The following is a 24,804-nucleotide window of genomic DNA, read 5'->3' as shown; positions in this document are numbered from 1 at the left end:
CATTAGAGAATCTGTGTAACCTGCATATGGTTGTGTTCGGGCTGACCTATAGAATAATAGTGTCATGTCGCTGTTACCATATAGTGCATTACGTAGACACAGGAACCCCCCAAACGTTACCATATTGCATTCTTTCTTACGATTTCACCAATTTATATCTTCATAAATAATATATTTGGAATTCCATCATACATGTTATGGTAAAATGAATGACGCCATTACAAAGTACAACTATTCCTGTAAAAAAAAAGCACTTATATGGCTTGTAGATAGAAAACTGAGAGTGCTAGAGCTCTTAGAAGGGGAGGAGGGAAAAACGGAAACACTAAGATCAAAATTTGCGCGGTCCACTGGGTCATTTTGGGCCTGGTCCTCAGAGGGTTAACCAGATGAGGCAATAAAGGGAAATGGTCACCTCACTGCTCACATGCTCTGCACAACAGTTATAAGGTGCTGGGGCTGGCAATAAAAAAAAAAACAACAACTTTAAATCGCTGCCCCTGGCACCTGGTGATGGCGCATTGGCACAGAGCTGCAGCGGCATGTAGTCATGCTGCCTCTGCCCTCTTCCCAGCCACTGATGATTGATTGGCAGCCTGAGCGCTAGGAACTTGCAAAGGCCAGCCTTCAGGCTGCCAATCAAGTGTGAGTAGCTGGGAAGAGGGCAGAGGCAGCGCTTAAAGGCCGAATTACATGGCATGATATTGAGGGGTTCCCCCTCATTTCCTGCTTACTGTCTGTGCTATTAGACACACAGATAGCAAGCTGGGAGGAACAGGGAGTAGTGGGAGGGGCAGTAGTGAGTAGCGGGAGGGGCTGCGCGGACGATCCTTACATTGTTCGGATGGCGCATTAAGGTCAGAGTTGGTCTGTTGCTGCTGCTACTCCTCATGTAAGCTGATCATGGCCTTTTAAGATGTCTTATTACGCCAAACGATTATCGGCTGGAACGGCCAGTAATCGGTCAAGTACGACCAGTAATCATTTTGTGTAATAGGGCCTTAAATGCCACAGTGGCTTTAACAAAATGCCTAGTTACTGGGTGTAGAGAATGACAATTAAAGATTTATTTATTTTTTTTTCCAAATTGCCAGGACACTATTAGGCATAGTGTCGGAGAGCTGTGCTGGGCAGCTATAAAGTACTGTGGCCGCAACCAGGGAGGTGACAGATTCCTTTTACCACTATAAATCTCAGTAAGGCTATGTTCCCACAGCGTAAGAGACCGGCCGTTCCATGACCCGGCCAGATCACGGAATGGCCGGTCTCTGAAAAGATCATCCCCGCCGGTACTGCAGTACCAATAATCTTTTGAGCCGCAGAGTTCTGATGCGGGAGCATCTGTGCATGCCGAAATCAGAACACTCCACTCACTCGCTCCTCAGTGTTAGAAAAATGACATGTCAGTTGTTTGCGGCGCCGTGAAAGATCCCGGCCTGAGCTTATACTATTTGTATACACTCCGGCCGAGATCCCATAGAAAAATAGGCAACATATCTTTTCGCAAAAAGTACGACCGTACTTTTACGAAAAGATACGTTGAGTGAAAATAGCCTAATAAATATTAGTAGAAACTACATGAACCCTTCTTTTGCTTCAAACTGTAATGTATTATATGGTGAATGCTGTTGGAAACCGATACGTATATACACATTATAAATGTGAGATAGATAGATAAATAGATAGATAGATAGATAGATAGATAGATAGATAGATAGATAATAGGTGGATCATTGCCACATGAAAAATACCTATCACTTCAATATGGTATTCCAAAAATGATACATAAAATTCCAGGATATAATAAGCACAAACATGCCGGTCTGTGGGCTAGTGTCCAAGTCTGTGTTTCCTTGACATCTCGGCCTTGCTACGCCAGCAGCGATAATATATACACTTTAAAAGCACACACTTAGCCCCTGTATGATACCTCAGCTTTCAGAATTTAATATCAGTAGATTATGCAGTTGTGAAAGAAAGTATTTCAATGTCATGGAAACATTATCTGGACTCAGCAAAAACCTGATAACATTTTACATTTCCCGATACAAAGTTTCAATTTAGAAAAAATAAGAAAAAATGATAGTAATAAAAACAGAAAGATAGAAAAAAAAGCTAAATAAACTGATGGTGGATCATTATATATAGGTAGGTGACAGATAGATAGATAGATAGATAGATATATGTTGATATGGACATATTTAAAAATTCTTAATAAACAAAAAGTCTTCCATGTATAGTGAATAGAGATGAGCGAACCGGGTTCGGGTTTATGTCGATCTGAACCCGAACATTCGGTATTTGATTAGCTGGGGCTGCTGAACTTGGATAAAGCTCTAAGGTTGTCTGGAAAACATGGATACAGCCAATGACTATATACATGATTTCCACATAGCCTTAGGGCTTTATACAACTTCAGCAGCCACAGCTAATCAAATGCCGAAAGTTCGGGTTCGGATTGACTCGAGCATGCTCCAGGTTTGTTAATCTCTAAAAGTGAACATTAAAATAAAAAAGTCTGGCATTCTGGGAAAAAGAGTCAATTGCATGGGAAAGAATGCAAACCTGTCTTTAGAGTGGTGTCAATGACTGTGACTGCCCTTCTGTTAGTTCAGCTAAATCTTCCATTGTGTTACATTTGACAAGGAACAATGACGATGTGACAACTGCTAATTGTGGAGTGATTTCCTAAAGACAATGATAGGTGACAATATCAGCAATCTCCTAGTGTCAACTTCAATACAAAGCTACTTACTGTAGACTTTTAGCCTATGCAGTATGTCCAATGTTCAGCACAACCAAGATTTCTTTTCACAAGCAACTATAAATCCCTTAAGGGCCCTATTATACCAAACGATTATCGTCCGTTCTTGGCCGTCTGCGATTTGGTGTAATAGCTCATATTAAAAGGCAATGATCAGTCGACATGCACAATATCGACTGAGTGTTGTCTTAAAACATAACCTCTTAAAACATCAATGATAGCGTCTTCTGGTTGTCGCTCTGTGTAATAGGAGTGGTGACAGCAGACCGGTGCTGTCCTCTATGGGCCACTTGGATGATCTAAGGATCATCCAGGCAGCTCCCTCCCCACTCCTCGCTGCTTAATGTAGGCAGGAGGCGAGGAACAAGCGAGCTCTGGCCTGACAGGTTGGCACTCGCTTGCTCCTTAATATTGGCCCGTCTTATAGGACGCTAAGGGCAGGAATAGATATCATGAATTGTCGCAAACATTGATAAGTATTGGCCTTTCTACTGATCAGGTAGTGTGGGTGCAATATAGCCCACATGTAGGAGGTTTACTGTAAAATATCCCAAAAAATGCTTTCTCTAGATAAATTAGTCAGTACTTGGCTAAAAGACAATTTGATGGTGGCCCTATGTCAGGATGTGCAGTGGAAAACAGTCACCCCATTTCTGCTGTTCTCAAGTCACTAGGATTAAAGATGATCGAAAATCGGGAATTGTCAGGTTCGATCAAACTCGAACCTTCTTGAACCTTCAGCATTTGATTCCCAATGCCTTCCCGTTCCGTGGGGAAGGTGTAGACAGCCCGAGTACCACCAGGAAATCAGGGATACAGTCTAGGTAATAGTAGGTAAATCTACAATTACTGAATGTAAACCTGCCTGGGATAAATATATATCTAATCATAAGAAAGGTATTAATACAAGAGCAGACTGGATAGACGAGATGGCCTCTTTCTGCTGATAATCTTCTATGGTTCTATTTCCATTACTTTCTTTCTTCCTTTCTCAAATCCCTTCTTCCCTTTTGCCTCCTTTCCTCCCTTTTCCTTTCGAACTTCCTTCGTTCCTCCCTCACAACCTTAAACCCTTCCTTTCTTCTTCCCTTTAAACCCTTCCTCCCTCTCTTCTGTCCTTTACTTTATCTTCCCTTAAACCCTTTCTTCCTACCCTTTTCCTTCATTCCTCCCTGAAACCCTTCCTTTCCCTTTTTCTTCCTTCCTTGATTCCTACCTACCCCCTACATCTCTTTCTTTTCTTTTCTTCCGCTTCCCTTCCTTCCTTCCTTCCTCTCTTCCTTTTCTTTCCTTTTTCTTAATTTATTTCATTTTCCTTAATTCCTTCCTTCCTCAAACTGTTCCATTCTTCCCTTTCTCTTTCTTCCCTTTTCCTTCCTCCATGAACCCCTTCCCTCCCTCCCTCCCTCCCTCCCTCCCTCCCTCCCTCCCTTCCTTCCTTCCTCAAATCCTTCCTTCCTTCCTTCCTCAAACACTTCCTTCCTTCCTTCCTTCCTCAAACCCTTCCTTCCTTCCTTCCTTCCTTCCTCAAACCCTTCCTTCCTTCCTTCCTCAAACCCTTCCTTCCTTAAACCCTTCCTTCCTCCTTCATGGATTTAATGACAATTAGGACTATTATTGTGCACTGCCTACAAGAGGGCTTAACAATCCTATCCCTCAATTCAACAAAATGCTTTAGGGTACAAACACCCACACCGTATACGCAGAAGATACGCAGCAGATCTGCAGCAGATTTGATGGCGCAGATTTGATGCTGTGTTCAGTTATTTAGATCTAATTTGTTGCATATTTGTTGTGTATTTGCTGCGTATTTGCTGCGTATCGCTGCAGTAAATACGGTGCGTATACGGTGTGTGTGTTTATACCCTTAAAAAACAATAAGGATCTAGTTAAATTTTAATCTGTTTGCAAAAATAGGCAAAACTGTTGAATTCTGCAATATTGACAAAAAATTGGCAAACCCCATCAGCACCACTGGATAATCTTGTAATGCTAACCTAATGCTTCTGAGCCCAGGCAATGATTTCCTCCCTATAGTGCTCATCTTCTAATATTTACTGTAAACACAATTGTGTTTGATTTCCTACTCGTTCTGTTTACGGTAGGTTAAACAGGGCAGAACATCACTTTCCTCAATAGTCAATAGAGTGCCAACAATGCAACAAAAACACCAACTAACATAAAGAAACAAAACCTCAATTAAAGATATATATTTTGTCGTAATCATCTCAAGTGGGGAGAAGCCTTCACAGACTTACCATTATGACGGATTAGTAACTGCACATTTGAAATATTTGAAGTGATGCTGTCAAACGCCTGCTTTCTAAAGCATTTAAAGCATATGACTCATTCCGACTGCGTACAGCGGTGGCTGTAATCACATCTGAGCAATTGTGCGCTGTGACAAGTCTTTTCTTAAAGCCACATGGTGTCAACCACTGATTAATGTTACCTTGGCTCTTGGCCAAGAAATCGGAGCATGAATACGGATGTATTTCACTCTCTCGCATCCAAAGACAGTCCTATGTGTTTACCTTGCCTGTTATCCCAATGAGCAAAACATGGCATCAGACTTTAATGAAACAACACTCCGGAAGAGGAAACAAGCTTATTTATATTTAAAGCTTCATTCATATTTCATATAGAATCTCTAATGCAAATTCATTGAAAAACAATGGGGGAGATTTATCAAAGGGTGTAAAATTTAGACTGGTGCAAACCACCCACAGCAGCCAATCACAGCTCAGCTTTAGGCAGTGCTGAAAGGAAAGCTGAGCTGTGATTGGTTGCTGTGGGCAGTTTGCACCAGTCTAAATTTTACACCCTTTGATAAATCTCCCCCAATGTGTGTAGTAGGCACACTTACCCCGGTACTTTGTTATGTCTACGAGCATTGTAATTTCCAACAACAATTATAATGGGATCTGCCAACTTTTAATGTCTATGGTAGAGATGATCGAACAGCGCTGATGTTCAGGTTCGTTCGAACTCGAACCATCGATATTTAACTCCCGCAGTCTTCCCGTTCCGTGGGGAAGGTGGAGACAGCCCGAGTCCCGCCTGGAAAAGAGGAATATAGCCTGGGCCATAAGTTGTATTCCTGTTTTCCAGGCGGGATTCAGGCTGTCTACACCTTCCCCACAGAACGGGAAGACTGCGCGAGTTAAATGCCGATGGTTCGAGTTTGTACGAACCTGAAAATCAGCGCTGTTCGATAATCTCTAGTCTATGGCTGCCGTAACTGCCCATGCACATGAGTGGGGCCACCAGAAACATACATAATTATAGCTCATTACTAGAAATGAGAAAACTTCATGAAATGAGATTCATTATAAACTTACCGAACCAAACTTTTTGAATGTTCTTAGTTCAAGATGGAGGCCGTGAAATTTAATACACATAGAAAGCTAAAATGAGCATATGCTTACCTCTTCACACACTCCCAGTGTCCTTCTACTGGTCTCTAATGTCATCCACTGATCGCTGCCGCCTCCACTTCCTGACTGTGAAGAGAATGACAATCTGCTCAGCCAATCACAGACTGAGACGGGATAGAGCCAAGACCAATGATTGGCTAAACGGCTGTAACTCTTATCTCAGTCAGGAAGTGGAGGTGGCTTCGATCAGTGGACACTGAGGGAGGGCAGACAGGTAAGTATTAATGAGAAAACTTCCTTAACTGCACTAAAACAGCCAAACACCTTCTTTTAGCTGCCCTTAATGTGATTCATTTAAGGTTAGGTTCAGATGAACCCGAACTTTGCTTCCAAGTTCGGTGAACCTGCCGAACTGAACTATTAGAAAGTTTGCTCATCTCTTCTCATTATCATTTCAATAGGATAGGAGAATGAGGTGTTGTAAGAACATCTTGGGTTTCCACATTTCTTCTGTGGGTACAAAAAAAATCTGGATTTGTTTAAACCCAATGGTCCCAATTAGGGATGGTCCGAACCGAACCCTCGGTAATGATTCCCGCTGTCTGCCCGCTCTGTGGAACGGGTGGATACAGCGGGAGGACCGCCTGGAAAACTGGGATACAGCCATAGCCATAGGCTGTATCCCAGTTTTCAGGGCGTTGCTCCCGCTGGACCCGCCCGCTCCACGGAGCAGGCAGACAGCGGGAATCTGCTGTCGAGCGTTCGGGTTCATACGAACCCGAACTTCGTCAGGTTCGGACCATCCCTAGTCCCAATCCCTCTTTAGGATGTGACTGTTGGGAGGTGAATGCACATAAGATCGTCAGTTTATCCTATAGCTACAAATTACTGAAAGAGCATCATATCAATGGGACAGGTCTGGGCCATTGCTGACTATGTTCCCTGATCTTGTGTAAAGCGTATCAGTAAATGCTGTTAAAAACAGCTCAGACAAGATGACTGCCCCCATAATAATGTACAAAAAATATATGTCAGTATATGTCTCTGGTTAGTGTACAAACAATAGACAGTACAAACATATTTCTAGTAGTGTGCTTACATCTGGGACTGTAACCATGACAAGGTGGCATCTTTTGCGATAAACCATGATCATAGATGGTGATTCTTTACTGTAAGAGCAGTGAGACTAGGGAACTCCCTGCCATATGTCCCTATGATGGGTGATTTTTTAACCAAGTTAAAAAGGGGCCAATATGCGTTTGGTCAGGAAGGAATTTCCCCCTTATTACGAGACAATTGGCATCCATTTCATAACATTTTTTTCTACCTCTGGATCAGTATAATAAGGTTGTACAGTACTTGATGGACCCATTTTTTTCAATGCTATCAAGTAACTGTATCAATAGGTATGTCTCATGACAAATTTGACCCATGGCTTCTATTTGGATCTGATCTGGCTGCCAACAATATATACAATTTGCAAAATATTTCCTGTGAATTTTTTTTTGTATCTTTGTTTGTATCTTACATAGATAATACATCCTTAAATATAGGAAATCCCAGTAGTAGTTGTAGGTGTCTCTCAGACATACCCAGTAAGCATTAAAAGCTGATAAGCCTCTAAGAAGGTGATAAGTGGAGGCTAGTGTCTCAATGGAGCAGATAAGGACTTATTATAGTTTGCTATTAATACACTTCCCCTAGAACGTGTATCTTATTGTATGGCCCAAGAAAGAAAAAAAAAAAACATACAGTATCTAACCACAAAAATACTATATGGTTTCAGTATGTTTATTCAATAATATATTTTTTTCTTATTTTATGCTCTTTTAAAAACAGGATCCCATTACTAAGACCCCCATTAGCCTTCTAAGGGGGACACAATTTACAATGATATCTTTGGGTTTTTATATAATGCATAGATATGCAGGGTACATCCATCCTTTGAAGTACTTCCCGTTATGGTTGATGGACGTTAGAGTGAGCCCCTAATTTTTTTCATAGTTGGCCCTTGGATTAGAGCTTTTATGGACTAAGGGTAGGTTCCGACTATGATGAGTTCAGGCGGATTCTGTCGCTAGTACCCGCACATGGCCATGCGCCTTTCCGCTGGCTCCATTGACACCATTCTATGGGCGGGCCGATTCCACTATCCTCCGAAATAATTGACATGTTTCGACGGAATGTGGAATCAACCTGTGCATAGAATGGTGTCTATGGCACGGGCGGAGAAGCACATGGCCGCGAGTAGGTACTAGCGACGGAACCCGCCAAAATTTATCCACGCGGATTCCGTAGTGTGAACCTACCCTTACACCGGATGCGTTTGCACTTTTGCAAGGAAAACTGTAAATGGGTTCCAAAGAATGATCTGATCTATTTTAACATTTTATTTATACAAAATAGTTTGCAAATGCATAACATAAAAATTTCCTTCTAACAAGACATGACCCGGGGTGAGCTTTGCCCGCTATGCACAGAAATTCGGTTTTAAGTAAGTTTTTAATAAAGGTCATTGCCTAGTTTGCTTTAAAGTGAAACAAATGTTGAAGCTTTAGATTAGCTATTTATTAGGAATGATCTTATATGTAATCACTATCTGCATTTAACCATCTTAAAGTGGTTATCCAGCGCTACAAAAACATGGCCACTTTCTTCCAGAGACAGCCCCATTCTTGTCTCCAGCTTGAGCGTGGTTTTGCTGCTCAGTTCCATTAACCCCTTGCCTCCACAGCCTGTTTTGGCCTTAATGCCCAGGGCCTATTTTTCAAATCTGACCTGTCTCTCTTCGTGTAGTTATAACTCTGTGATGCTTTTAACTATCACGGTTATTCTGAGATTGTTTTTTCGTGACATATTCCTCTTTAGGTGTTTGGTTGATACACTCAGTAGTTTTTTGTGAAAAACACAACATTTGCACAAAAAGTAGAAACATTTACATTTCTTTATATTCAAAATTCTCTTTTTCTGAGAAAAATTGTTATGCCACATGAATTAATTATTACTGCAACATCTACAACATGTCTACTTTATGGTGACGTCATTTGGTGAACGTCCTTTTACTTTTTAGGATGTTAAAGGGCTTTGAAATTTTGCAGCAATTTTTCAAATTTTTAGGAAAATTTCAAATTCAGATTTGTTTAGGGACCAGTTCAGTTCTGAAGTGGATTTGTGGGGCCCATATGTTAGTTACCCCCATAAATCCCTCCATTGTAAAAACTGCACCCCTCAAGGTATTCAAAGTAACATTTCATAAGTGTATTAACCCTTTAGGTGTTTCGCAGAAATTTAAGCAAGTTAGAGGGGAAATTTAACATTTAAATTTTTTGGGCAGATATTCCATTTTAATTCATTTTTTTTCCTTTAACACAGCAAATACTAACTGAGAAATGGAACTCACTATTTATTCCCCATATTCCAATGTTTCTAGAAATCCCCCACATGTGGCCTCAGTGCGTCACCTGACTCAATCACAGGCCATAGACATGACAGAAGCCTTATGTATTTTTGGGGTCTTTTCTTATTTAGGGTTTTTTATAGTCATTATACCATGTCACAGAGGCCTTGCGGTGCCAAAATATTTGTGTAAGACAAGTTGACGTTTCCATCGGTACAATTCTGAGGGACATGTGATACCCTGATCATTTATTAAATTTTTTTATGAGATGGTACGAATAAAAAACACAATTTAGAAGCTGTTTTTCATAATTTTTTTGTACGCCATTTTCTATACGACACATATGACATGTTATTGGTATTCGTCAGACCGGTACGATTACATTGATATCCATTTTATATAGCTTTTGTTATAGTTTATGGCATTTATACTATAAAAACTGTTTGTGTCTTGCATATTGTAAGAGTGGTAATATTTAAATTTTTTCGCCAATGGAGTTATGTGAGGTTTTTTTTTGTGGCATAAGCTGATGTTTTTAGAGGTTCACCTTTTGAGTACATGTGACGTTTTTTTATATTTTTTAGGGGGCAGGATTAACAAAAAAAGTAAATTTTTGTTAGTTTTTTTTAATGGCGTTAATCGGGTGGAATAATTAATGTAACGGGTTAATAGATGGGGTCATTACGGATGCAGCGATACCAAATATGTGTACTTTATTTATAGGGGATCATTAATAAAGGGAGGATGGGGAATGTGTATATTTATTTATTTATATTTATTTCAATAACTTGTTTTATTTATTATGTATTTATTTAATTTATTTATTGTAAATAATTATTTCTTCATGTATGTATGTATGTACGTATGTATGTATGTACAGTATGTATGTGTGTGTGTTTATTTTTTTTTTTTTAAACTTTCACTTTTTCACATATATAATGCATTACAGCACATGATCAGTGCCAGGAGAGGAAGCACTGGGGGGGGAGCGCCGGGAGAGGAAGCACAGGGGGGGAGGGAGAGCGCCAGGAGAGGAAGCACGGGAGGGAGAAGGCTGGGGAGAGGGAGCAAAGGGAGGGGGAGCATGGGGAGAGGGAGACAGAAGGCTGGGAAGGGGGAGCAAGGGGAGGAGGGGGCGCAGGGTCGGCTCCGGCAGAGAGCGGGTGCCTGGGAGGAGCTGCTTCCTCTTATCACCCAATCGGCGAGAAGAAGCAGATCTCCCCATAGACGCTGCGTTCGCACCGACCGCGGCGTCTTTGGGGTTAACTGCCCGGGGGGAGCGTGGCCCCTCTCTGGTCAGTGGCTGCAGGAGGAGGCTGTGTGACACAGCCTCCTCCTGCTGCCCGATCTCAGCCAGGGACAGTGGGGGGAGACAGGGTAAGCATGACGTCCAGGGACGTCATGATGCAGAATGGCACTGCTTTTCATGACGTCCCTGGACGTCATATTGGGGGAAGGCATTAAAGTGAATGGAGCTTAATTGAAGACCGCACCTGAACTGGAGACAAGAGTCGTGTTGTCTCTGAAAGAAAGTGGCCATGTTTTTTTAGCACTGGATAACCTCTTTAACTAGAATCAACTAATGATCTAAATGAAAGAATGTGGACTATTTTCTAACTATATTTAATCAATTTGGCCTTAAATTAATATTTGTAAACAATATGGTTGAGATTTAGAATTTCAATAATACAGAACTTCACTCTGGGAATCCTGTTTGCTCTGAAATGTTCGGCCCCATTAACACGTTCAGTGATTTTCAAGGTCCGTGAATAAAGTCCGCAATCAACTTTCATGATCTGTGAAAAATCATTCGTGATTGCATCCGTTTTTCACCCATGTCCGTGTTTTTCATGGATCTGTTTGAAGCTTTTTAAATGACACTTATTACATCACATCCGTTATTTTCACAGATTGCACAGATGTCAGATTTATTCAGTGCATGAAAAACATGGATCTCTTAGACTTAGGAAACTAATATGTACACACCTATCACAGCAAAGCCATTATAATTGAGAGGGGAATTTTAAGCTGCACTTTCTTGGTAGAAGCACCCAGAACAGGTTAATCAGGATATATATATATATATATATATATATATATATATATATATATATATATATATATATATCTTAGTGTATATAGCATAGTATTTATGACAGCGGAAAAGGATTATTTCCTATATATTTTCTGTACGGAAGTGGATTATCATATCCAACATTGTAACAGTGTGACATTCAGTACAGTAAAATGAGTAACTGGTAATGATAGACTATATATCTATCAGCAGTGCTCTGTTATGTGTCACATGGTGCTTACGGCACTGAGTGTTAGACACACAGGCTCGGGTTGAATCTTTGAGATAGTTGTGATCATTCTAACAAGTCTACTTTGTGACACTGAGATACAGTGGACTTTTTTATACATTACACAATCATAAAAATAGCTCTCTTGTCTTGTAAAGATATCACATATTAATGCAGGGAGGGTAGCACCTCTAATAGAAAAAATGCTTTTCTCCGAGCTGTCCTTAGGATGTCTCATCTCTATCTGGTACGGTGGTATTCATGATCCATCAGTGTAATGACTGTAAATGAAATGATGATTATTTCTAAGAATCCATCACTAAGGAACACGACTGGAGGGAATACCTAGAAATAAGAGCTAATGCCGACTAGGAACAGGTTGTTGTGCTCCATCAAATCTACTAGGATAATTATTGAAATAGATAAGAGCATGTAGGGTACTAAGAATGACCTCAGGCTTCATAGGCTCACGTCAGGTATGGAGATATCTAGATGGAAAGTGGAAAAGCTCTTGGAATGGGGTATAGCTGGATATAAAAAATTGGGGGCACCACCTGTGATACCCAAGGGGAGCAGTTATATTTTGTTGTCTTTTGGTAAAAGTGGTACAACTAAGGGCCCTATTATAGGGAAAGATTATTGTTCGAAAAATCATTATATTGCTGAAATGTAAGCAATAATCTTTCCGTGTGTATGTAGGCAACAATCAAACAACTAACAAAAATTTGTCCGTATGTTGTTGATCTGACCATAAAATCATTGTTAATGGGAACCTGTCACCCCCCCGTGCCGGGGTGACAGGCTCCCGACCCCCCGTTAGAGCACCCTATACTCACCTCATCCCGCCGGGTCCCGCTTCTGGAGATGGTCGGGTCACAGAGATCTCAGCCGCTGCAGCCCGGCGCGCTCCTCAGATGAGTCCAACGCTCATAGAGAATGACGGAGCGCTGGACTCTCCTGTCATTCTCTATGAGAGTTGGACTCATCTGAGGAGCGTGCGCGCTGGGCTTCGGGCACCGATATCTCCGTGACCCGACCGGATCCAGAAGCGGGACCCGGCAGGATGAGGTGAGTATAAGGTGCTCTAACGGGGTGTCGGGAGCCTGTCACCCCCTCACCGGGGGTGACAGGTCCTCTTTAAAGGAGAAAGTTTGGTGAAAATTTTTATTAAAGTTTTGTATTGCACCTAAAAAGTTAGACAAATCACCAATAAACACTTATTACAGGAAATGCACATAAAGTGTTTTTTTCCCTGCACTTACTACTGCATCAAGGCTTCACTTCCTGGATAACATGGTGATGTCGCTTCCTGGATAACATGGTGATGTCACGACCCGACTCCCAGAGCTGTGCGGGCTGTGGCCGCTGGAGAGAATGATGGCAGAGGGATGCTCAGTGTCCCTCCAGTGCCCTGTGTCCCTCAGTGTCCCCCTGCCATCATCCTCTCCAGTAGCCACAGCCCGCACAGCTCTGGGAGTCGGGTCGTGACATCACCAATTTATCCAGGAAGTGAAGCCTTGATGCAGTAGTAAGTGCAGGAAAAAAACTCTTTATAAGCATTTCCCGTAATAAGTGTATATTGGTCATTTGTATAACTTTTGGGAGGCAATACAATACTTTAATAAAAAATTTCGCCGGACTTCTCCTTTAATCGTTCACTAATCATTTGCAAATCTTGCGGTGTAAGTACACATTGTTCGTTGTCAATTATGATCATTGGTGTTCTAGAGTATAGGAACGATCAAAATGATGATCGTAACTAACGACTATCGTTTTGTGGATTATGGTGACTGATTTCAGGTCATGCACAAAAGTTCAACGTTTCCAACCCTTACCCAGTGGTCCCTAGTAAGCTCAAACAACTCTTTTTGTCAATGTAGATGTTTCAGTGATACAAAGTGCAGGAATGAGACCTCTGGTCAATAAGATTCTGTGAAACAGTCTCTGTGCAACAATCCAGGCAAAAGCTATTTAGGAATATGTAAACTATAGCTATATATTTACTAGACCACTGCTTTTAGAGCAGAGTAATGGTTGGTAACCTAGACAATGAAATATCAACAATGGGAGAAAAGGAGCTACACATAAGAAGGAGACCAAGTTTGCTAAATGATTGTATTTGCAAAAATGTTCAACTTGACAAGTTTTACAAGTATAACCATATTAGTTGACATGGGAATACCCCTTTCAGGATATACAATGTATCATTTTCATTTAATAATTGAATATTAAATAGTGTTATGACCACAAAATATTAGTTTTAAAGTACTAAGTTAGGAGTTTTAGTGAATCTTTAGAAATTCTCCATGAGATTTATTGATTCTCCATGAGACAAGGCAGCCCAATTCGCTGCGGATATTGAACCGTTCACATCGATTTTCCCATCTGCAATCTTAAGATTGTATTGTTTCTTCTTTAATCAACAAATAGTTTGCAGTTTAGTATAAAAATACTTAAAAAAGATCCACTCACTTTGGTTAAAAGCTGAAAAAGCTCTATAACGATTGGCCCGTTGTAGGTTATGTTCCCACTTCAGGTACATAATGTAGACGTCATAATATAGACGGGCGCTAATAATGTTATGATCTTTATTAGCAGCCATCTATATTATGGGATGACCATCTTACCTCGCTGTGGTAAATAATAGCCTTAGTCTTAATAATAGTATATTACCTGCTGTACATGCCTGCTTTTACGTACCTTTTGTATTTTATGTTTCACACTAATAAAAAGGCAATGCAGCTTCTATGACCCTCCCGTGCAAGAGGGGGAAGATCTGGGTCAAGAGAGCGAAAACAAACAACAGGCCTTTCTACACTGGTTGTCACAGCTCAGCACTATGAAGGAAGAAAATTTGTTGTTGCAGTGCCAATTATGTGTCTGGCCATTGACAGCAGTGACCATCTACTTTGTGTTCAGTGGTGTGGCTATCATAACGGCAGACCATGCCTCTGCTACAGGGTCCATGCACTAAGGCACTAAGGCCCTTTAACTATGAACATTCATGAATGCTCGCAGTTAAATGCTGTGGCACTCTGCTATTGGCTTCCTGTCCTGCCAGTCTCTCTTGTGGCCAGAGGCAGCATTGCACCTCCAGCCACAAGACAGCCCCCTCCCCATTCACATACTCAACTGGCCCAGTGCAGTCCCTCAGTGTTCGTTCTCCCAGCTCCCCAGCACACAAATGATGTCACTTGTGCACTGGGGAGTTGGTACAATGAAGGAATGCACGGGGACTATGTGGGGCCTGTACTTTTTTTTTTTCCTATGGGGACCCATAAATCCTGGTTGTGGTTGAATGAATGAGGAACCTGGACTGCTATGGACTGGAGCCATATTATCTTTGACAGTAATTCCAGGTTCTGTTTGGGCTCCGGTTGTGTTTGAGCGTTTAGGCCCTGTGAGTGCTGCAGTTCTGCCTTTGCTGGATCGATGATCTGGGGAGCCATCACATACAACAGACGGTCACCCCTAGTGGTGATATGATGGACACCAACATGTCAGTGATATATGCAGGACATCCTGTGCCACCTGTTGCTTCTCATATGGAACCTGTATGCCTTCATGCCTAACTGTATATCATCTTGTGTCCAGGCTAGAGGCACCCAACAAGATACTAGAGCCTTTTTTCAATAGTACAGTTTTTCCTAATAATTTTAGTCTTCCATTTAAATTTAGATATCCATTATATTTATCATCATTGCATTCACACATTGCATTGCATTCTGACAACAGCCTTGTTGTACTTTTTTTTTTTCCCAATGAGTGTGTGCATTCATCTCTCTCTTGTCTTATAATTGAATCTGAATTTTAGAAACAATGTGATTGTGCCAAGTAAACAATACTATATTTCCACTAGACAATACTCAATTTTCACAGTTTGATATTGGGATTCCATAATGCATGCACTTAAGGTTTAGTTTGTATGTGGCCGACCCGTGTTACACTGCCCATATAATAACATTATTCTTCTCGATGTACTAGTTAGTGATAGCTTTATGCTTCATCTGCCTTTGTGGAAAGTGCCATATTTAGACTAGATGGTCACGTATTAATGCATCCTTTCATGAATGTATTGAGGGTAACCTTGACTGAGAATGCTATAGATCACTTACATGCCATTAGTGACTTTTCTTGATCACATTTAGTTATCCTTAATGCTTTTGAAGAAAAGGAATCTCTATCCTAAAAGTCTTCATTGTGGTACATGTATTTCATAGGTCATGGTTTCCTGAATAGTATATACAGGTATGCTATTGTTGAATCTGAATCCATCACCAGTTTATAGACAGTAATTCTTCCATGCCTAACCTGACATCTTATAGTTATGCAAAAGAAAACTTGCAATAGCCTATATACCATAATTAATGGTATATTTATTAGCATAATGGGTTGTTGAAGGCCAAAGAAGACAAGAACAAGAGGACAAAAGGATAATATTCCAAAGAATGCCTTGCCCGGAGTGTACCCTGTTGTATAGGAAACACAATGGTCATAAAGGGGCCCATCTGGTCAACACCACCTGAGAAGATCAAAAATCACAATGTACAATGACCCTGGTACCCTGGAAAATTCATGGTTTACTGCTAGAAATTGCATAAAAAAGTATTTATAATCTTTCTATAGTCAATGAAGTCTAAAGATAAGGATTCGTAAGATGGAGCTTCTCGGAGAGCTGTAAAAAATTGGATCCATTTTACATTTAAATTACTTTAATGGGTAACATGGTAAAACAGTAGTTAAAATGATTTGCTTATCACTTCCAACAATGTATAATGTTTAGTTTTTTAGTAGATGAGCAAAGCATGCTTCATTATGATTTGTACGGAGCAGCACGCTCTGCCATAGGCTGTATTCCAGGTGATCCTCGGGCTGTCTCTACCTTCTCCATGAAGCAGCCAGAGATCAGGATTCAAAATCTGAGCATGCCACTTCGTACGCATCAAAAGAAGCATGCTGTCAGCAGCCGGCCCCCTGAAAACTCCGACAGTGTCCCTGGTAACCAGATTGGCCAGGTGCAGGGAGCGCATGGATGGGGTCACTGACGACTGGCCCGGCCAGTTGCTATTGGCATGGCGGCATTTCTCTTTGTTGTAGCCGGGCTTCACCGCCCCAGCCGATCGGCATTTTTATTTACTAACTTGACAGTCAGCTGTGAGTGTTAGCCTGGAGCTGGAGCTTATAAAGTATCCTCCCCTGTGTGTTGTTCCCTGCCTGCAGTAGAGCTTCAGTTCCTGAGTGTCATTGTGACCTATCATTTATTTCTGATTGTTATCCTGGTTACCTGATTTTGGCTTTGACTTTTTACTTTTTTTTTTTTTTACTACGTTTAGGTATTGCGCTGATCGGTTGTTGCTGACTAGGACTTCTGACTATGAATTGTTGTGTTGGTCTGTCTTATCCACGTTCTTGCCTCACACCTGTGCAGGTTAGGGACTGTCGCCCAGTTATCCGCTGCCAGTTACGGCAGTTGAGGTAATTAGGCAGAGACAGTGGGGCGGGTATCTCGTGTTCTCCCATCCCTGAGTCCTGACACATGCTTTGCTTATCCCTACTTATGATATTGTGCCATATCAAATTCAAGACGAGTACTTCTCCCATTTGGATCTGCCAAAAGTCCACTGTTGGATCAGCCAAAATTTGTTTTGATGACTATAACTGTTTGATAATTGGCCTTCCCCTCTCTAAACTCTCCCCTCTCATGTCCATCCTGAATCCACCAGCCAAGTTAATTTTTCTGTTTACCCACTACACCAATGCCTTTCGCTGTGCCAGTCATTACACTGGTTACCCATTTAGCAGACAGTACCATATAAACTCCTCTTGGTCACCCACAAAGATCTCCACAGATCTGCACCTTTTCTACTCATCTCTGTCTACCACCCTTCCTCTCTGTTTTGCCAATGACCTATGTCTAGTGTTGAGTGAACTTGCCAAACAGTTTGTTTTCTGCAATGTTCTGTGAACGCTTGCTATTTGACTACCGGTGGCTGGAGAAGTTGGATGCTAAGGAGCAGGGAGTAGTGGAAAAAATGGGCACAGTCATGGGCAGTCTCCATGTTTTCCCGGCAGCCCTAGAGGGGCATCCAACTTCTCCAGCCGATAGGAGTCAAATGTTAAGTATTCAGGATCGGAGAACATTGCCAAACCCAAACAGTTTGGCCTGTTTGCTCAACACTACTTATTACTAACATCTTCTGATGCCCAGGGACCAGCAGCAATGATAGAGTAAAAAGATAGCAAGGACACATCCAACATAGTACAGTGTAATTAGAGACTGGGTAATAAAGTGAAGCTCACTTTAACCTTGTCAATAATTTGCTGTCGGCTGCCGATCTCTCTGTGTGACAAGATATGTGTGGCCAATGGCTGATGAAAGGAAAGGGCTTCATGACTCTCAAGCAGTGTAATAGGCCCTTATAAGCAAGTGGCGATCTAGTAGATTGGCTCTGGTTTACATTCAAGTCAGGGCATGTAATACAGCCTTAAAGGGGCACTCTGGGGAGCAGTAAAAAAAACAGGGAAAAAAGGGGGTGGTGGGAACATAATAATGAAGTAATACTTACTTGTCCCTGTGTTCCTGTAGCGCCACCAGTCACTGTTAACTTCCAGTGTCCTGTATCTCCTGGGTTCCTGCGTTATCATGATACCAAAGGGACTACTTGCTCAGCCAGTCAGTGGCTGCAGAGGTGTTCTGCCCCGGTCACTGATTGGCTGAGTGGGCATTTCTGAGTAGGCTTGTAATGACATGGGGCCAGGACCTGCAGGAGATTGGGTAGGATCCATGAATGGTTAAGCTGCCTTGCGGTGCCCGTGGAACAGGTAAGTATCACATCATCATCATGTTTCCAACACCCCTTGCCCTCTCCTTTTTTTTTTTTCTTTCTCCAGAAGGTACATTTAAGGATTTTCAATGATACAATTATTTAATAAGGTACAGGGTGTGTTTCCTGTCTTATGCAATTACACACACACACACACACACACACACACACACACACACACACACACGACTATCTTAATACCCTGGTATATTGAGTGCACATGTGATTCACATAAACTGTATTACTAGCACCACTTGAATAATTGATGCCTCTTAGTTGCTCTGTCTATACAGTTTTGGTGACATGATTGACTGACATGAAAATACCTGGATGAAGCGGAATATATTCATCTGTGTTCTCCTTTTCATTGTACTCCATCATTTTCCTAATAGTGGAAAATGGTTGATAATGGCCCTGCAAAGGATTGTGAGTGCTCTCAGTCACAATCATAACAAATGGGAGCAAGGAAATTAAAACTCTTATCCTATCCTTTTTATAAGGGATTTCCCTAACTGGGTATTTGCAGCTTTTCAACAGCCTGCATGCAGCTATGAAAACTGTACCTTTATTTAATCATGTTCTAGAGTGCATTTATGGCAAATAGTATAGGAACATAGTATGTAAACATCTCTATAGTTTTTTTTTTTATTCTTTTTTTTTGCATTGATATCCCAACAGCAAGAGAGCACAGCTTTCAATCTTACTGGTGCCTCTTTCTTCTTAGTTAAGCAGAAATTAGTTAAACTGGTGGTTTTTGTTGGGATTGTTCAACCATGTGTGTAGGGGTTACCCAGTTATATCTTGATGGCAGATATCAGGACAAAGGAGGGTTGGGTAGCATGGATTTAAAGAGATTGTACGAGAATAATTTTTTAAAAATAATATTAGGAAGTACAGTATATAAAAATACTTTCCCTAATTCCTTACAGCTAAAATTCAGACATTCGCTTTTTGTCAACCTTTCTTCCCTACTTGTTGGAACAGGAATGGTCCCAATAAAGCCATCACTAAAAAAGTCAGGACACCACCATTAAATGAGGAACCAGGAACCATCTGAATGCCAGTTATAGGGGATTGGGGGAGGTAAGTATCACTTTTTCATATTTATATTGTATACCAGTCACTTAAGATTTAACTTTTATCCCCAGATTATCCATTATAACATGTCCAGCCCTTTGTTCACAGGGGAGATAAGCTGCTCTCTGTGATGTCTGGCAGTGAATTATTTCAGGAAGAATATGTGTTGGCCTATCCAGCATTGAACAAACATTTACTTAATTTGTAAAGACCATCTTAAAGTGGTAATCTGACACATTTATTTTTAACTGTCTGATAAATAAACAAATATTGATAAATAAAGTCCCTTTACTACTTTCCAGAGGTCTTTCATGATTTCCTTTGGCCTCTGATACAAACTGCTGCTCTGTTGTCTGCAGCACAAAGTCCTGTCTGGTGTACATCCTGTAAGAGACTTACTGTTCCTGTGTAAGTGACTCTCTAGCCAAGAATTCAGGTAACTATATATCCCTCTCACTATACTCTCTTATCTATAACCCCTCCCAATTAGTGGGAGGAGATAGAATGGCTGAATTCCAGGCTAGAGTGTCCTGTGGAAAGGAACAGAAATTCCAAAATTGATAGGATGACTTATTGCTTTGGTCGGAGTTTGCAGTACTAGCTTGAAGTGAGACCTGGTGGAAATCAGATGAATGACTCAAGAGCAAGTGGGTATCAGCCTGTAGTGGAATAGGAGAACCACGTTGTGGGTTTGTACATTGGTATAAGGTGTATGGGCCTCTCCAGACCTGACCCAACCCCCTTTGATCTGGGAAAGATAAACCTTAGCCAGAGCTCTCTTACTTCGGCTTAAGCCTCCCCTCCCAATCGAGAAAACAGGATCGCTTGGCTACGCTGAACGCTCCTGTGCATAGGAAAAACGGGGACTGGATGGGAGAGATAACCAGTGGCTGAATGATTAATTGGCCATCAGTTATTGAATGAGTATGGCCACCTTTAAGGCCCTATTCCACGGGCCGACTGAGGGAACAAGCGAGCGCTGTCAGTGCTCTTTGGCCCCTCGTTCCCCGCTCACTGCCGCCGCTGTTCCACGTGTCGGCAGAGAGCTAGTGAGTACGGGGGGCCGCGGGGAGCTGCGGGAGGGCTTTCCGATCGCTGATGCTCCTGGCAGCCCATAGCATATAGCAGTGGACTGCTGTCACTGCTCCTGTTCCATTGGGCGACGGCAGCAAATCGCTGCTATATTAGTCGTTTGTTTTTCAACATGTTGAAAAACAAACGACTGCTACAATCAGCCGACATGAACGATGTCGGCTGATCGTTGCCTTCTGTTCCACAGGACGATTATCGGCCAAATATGGCCAATAATCGTTCCATGGAGTATGGTCTTTAGAGAATGGAGGTCGAAATCTGTATACGGCATGCATACACAAATAGTGGAATGTTTCGATTAAATACTTTTTTTTATGTATTTTACTTTAGATACACTGAAGCAATAAAGATTATTTGCAATGGTAAAATTGTATAATGATACAAACCAATGTAGATGGTGCCATATTGTGGATGATGCTATAAATCTGTGAAGCAACCACCACACTAGTAATGGCAGGGTGTGGATAAATATTAGCTATTGGAAAAGATATATGAGAAACACCAACTTAAACATTTAGCCGGAGAGAACATTATGCGTGTAGGGTAAATTACCAAAGTACAATTCTGTGGAGAAAATGTATTTTTTACATAGCTCTTAGAAAATAGACACGCTGTCGGTTTAGTCACTATGGGGCCTATTTTGTCAGATATTTCAGCTGTGCCTGGCTGTTGTGTATTCTTAAAAGAAGAGCTTTGACTACCCGGTACCCAGCAGGCGTACGTTCTCAAATGACAATGACAAACAAAAAATGTACAAAAGGGCACCAAGAGAATGACTGTACTGCCAGGGTTTCTTAATACATCCCTTTTGCAAATAGGTGCATGCTTCCTCATTATTGCTTCATAAAAGGTCAAAAGAAATAGCTGGTACAAAAAAGAAGTGTTAAGAAAGATATTTCCGAGTAAAGGATGGTAGAAAGTTTTCTTTTCGTTGAGGCTTTATTCTTCTTTTTAGGTTTTATTAGTTATTAGTAAAATACAATGTGTTATAACTTTACACCAGAACTGATGCTAGACCTAATGTTGAGCGAGCACTAAAATGCTCCAGTGTTCATTCGAGTTTTTCAATGCTCGACTTAAGTAACAAACCCCATTGAAACCACATCTCATTGAAATAGTTTGTCCGTCAGTTATTGAAGGTGTATGGCCACCTTTACCCAAGCATCTCGAGGTGCTTGGTTGAGCATCGACACATCAAGTATCGCACTATGCTAGACTGAGCATGCTCAATCAACACTAAAAAAGAAGTCAAGAAGATGTGATTAGCCGAGGATCTGGCATTTCCATGTCCCCTATGAACATACACTTATCCCCTATCTTCTGTTAATGGCTGCAATACTCCACTCGGACATTTTCTCATCATCATGAATCAAGGCAAACAAAGAACAAAAATAGTTTCATTCAAACAATATAATGTATTGGTGCAAGCAACAATGCTCTAGATAATCAAAAGCTTTAAAGGTGCCCACACACATTATACTAAAGTCGCCACTGGTGGTAAGTTTTTCCAACTCTATAAGGCATATGGTTGTCTCCCGACTCTACACTAACATATGATATAATATGGAAAGAAGGGATGGGTGGCAAAAATGCAGCATACTTGTCCCTTCTCTCCAACAACATCATCTGTTGGCCAATAGTCATGATACACCTTATGGAGTCATCTGATTTTTGTGTAAGGCACTTTTAAAGTTTTGATTGGATGTTATTGAATGCATTATAGATTGTATACGTTATATTGTTTGAATCAAACTATTTTTTTTTTTTACCTTGTATTGTTCTGGGAGCGACAGGCCACCACCAAAGTTGTCCAGCTGTGGCTAGCCCCATTCCATAGAGAACATATGAATAGTGTTGAGTGGACTTGTTCGGGTGTTCGACTAAAATGTTCGGATTCGGCAACATTCTCCAAATCCGAACACTCTGCATTTGTCTCCCAGTGTCTGGAGAAGTTCGCTACTGCCCTAGATGGTCCTGGAAGCCTGGCAGCCCTATAGCGGAATCCAACTTCACCAGGAGCAAAATGCTGAGCGTTCAGGTTGCCGACCCAAACTGTTCAACAACTCCGCTCAACACTACACATCAATGTTTGCTCATGCCCAATGTGCATGTGTATGGAAAGGTCTTGAGAAATCACTGTTGGGTGCAGAAACGTTTGTCTGACAATTATTGCATAAGCCAAGCTTTTGACCAAATGCTGAAGTTCTGTGAGGTCACGTATAACTTTTGAGGTATAGTCATCAGACATCAGCAATAACGGTCTGCTCAAAAAGTTAGACAAAAATGTAGAAGCGCCTCCATGATCTTTACAACTTTACAGTAATACAGAAATATAGCTCCCTAAGAACATACATGTTGGAAGCTTTATTATGTAATGTGACATATTTTTCATAATTGCCACCCTTGGGGAAATAGATCCTGAATAAATAGTTTTGTCTCTCAAGATTCACAGGCAGATCATGAAGTGTCTCACTGTGCAGGCAAGGAAGACAAGCAATTATCTCCAAGGGGAATTTGATGAGCATTTATGTCTCGTTGCTTATCTTGTCTTCACATTGTTCCCAAGCCTAGCTATCTGCTCTATTTATGTCTTCTCGTCTTTGTCACCTCTAAAAAAAAAAAAAATGTGAGCATACTCTTTCTCACAATCTACTTTTTGGCTAATTTCATATGTAAAATGATTGTATCTTGGGCAAACATGGTAAAATAAAGTGTTCCTCTCATTGAAACCAATTAAAAAATAACATTAGACAATTGGTAGCTGACTAAAATCGAAATATAGTCTTTGAAATATTACTGGATAGATATACAGAATAAGGGTACCATTACACAGCCCGATGGGGGCCCCATAATAACTGTAAACGAGCTAGATCGGTGCTTGTTTACTGGCGCTCGTTTTTAGATCGGCGGTCTATTACACGGCCCGATAATCGTTTAACAAGGGCTGCATGGACATCCTTACTGATGTCCTTGCAGTCCTTACTTAAACTGCATACATTTACCTATTCATGGTCCAGGGCTCTTCTTGCGGTCCGCTTCTCCCCAGGTCCCGCATGCTGCAGCTCCAGAGCGGCCTGTCTTAGCTGACAGGCCACTCAGCCAATCACTGGCCTGCGGCGGTCCCGGCTAGTGATTGGCTGAGCGGGCTGTCAGCTAAGACAGGCCGCTCTGAAGCTGCAGCACGTGGGACCCGGGGAGAAGCGGACCGCAAGAGGAGCCCTGGACCATGGATAGGTAATACTTTTGCATACTTTGCAAATCGTCAGTCTCCGGCCGCGCACCGCTTTTACACGTAGCGATGGGTGGTCAGTGCCCAACAATTATAGGTCCAAACCTATATCAACGATCAGCCGATGATCGTTGTCATCAGTTGATTGTTGTGTTTATTACATGAAATGATAATCGGCCAGATAGGGCCGATTCGGCCGATTATCGTTCCGTGTAATAGGGCCCTAAGGTCATCTAAAAGCAAGTTAGGGAACTATTACACAAACTGATTAATGGCTGTATGATGTCGACTGATCGTTGAGCCATCAACGCTCCACATGATAGGAGCGGAGGCGGCAGACCACCATTCTCTTCTATTGGCCACCAAGACCATCACAAGATCGTCCGGGCAACAAGCCCCCCCTTCTGCGGCTTTCCCATCCCCCCGCTCGCTATTGGTGCGTGTAATAGCACAGACAGCTAGTGGGGAACAAGAAGCAAGCGAGCGCTAGCCTTACAGGTCAGCACTCGCTTGCTCTGAAATAGTGGACCATGTAATATGTAAGTGTCTTCAAACAATATGATTATTCCTAAATCACCGTATGACAAACAGTTGCCTATCTCAAACACAAACACCCTAGGCCAGTTTCATAGAAATTCCCTCAAATTCTGGTGTTTTTAAATTATTTTTTATACAAATTCACATTCAATTTACTTAGGATGTTTTCTCATATTAAGATTTATCAACGTCTGATCTGAAGGC

Source organism: Dendropsophus ebraccatus, chromosome 3 (genome assembly GCF_027789765.1).
Source record: "Dendropsophus ebraccatus isolate aDenEbr1 chromosome 3, aDenEbr1.pat, whole genome shotgun sequence".
Taxonomy (NCBI): Eukaryota; Metazoa; Chordata; class Amphibia; order Anura; family Hylidae; genus Dendropsophus; species Dendropsophus ebraccatus.
Note: the sequence above shows the minus strand (reverse complement) of the source record.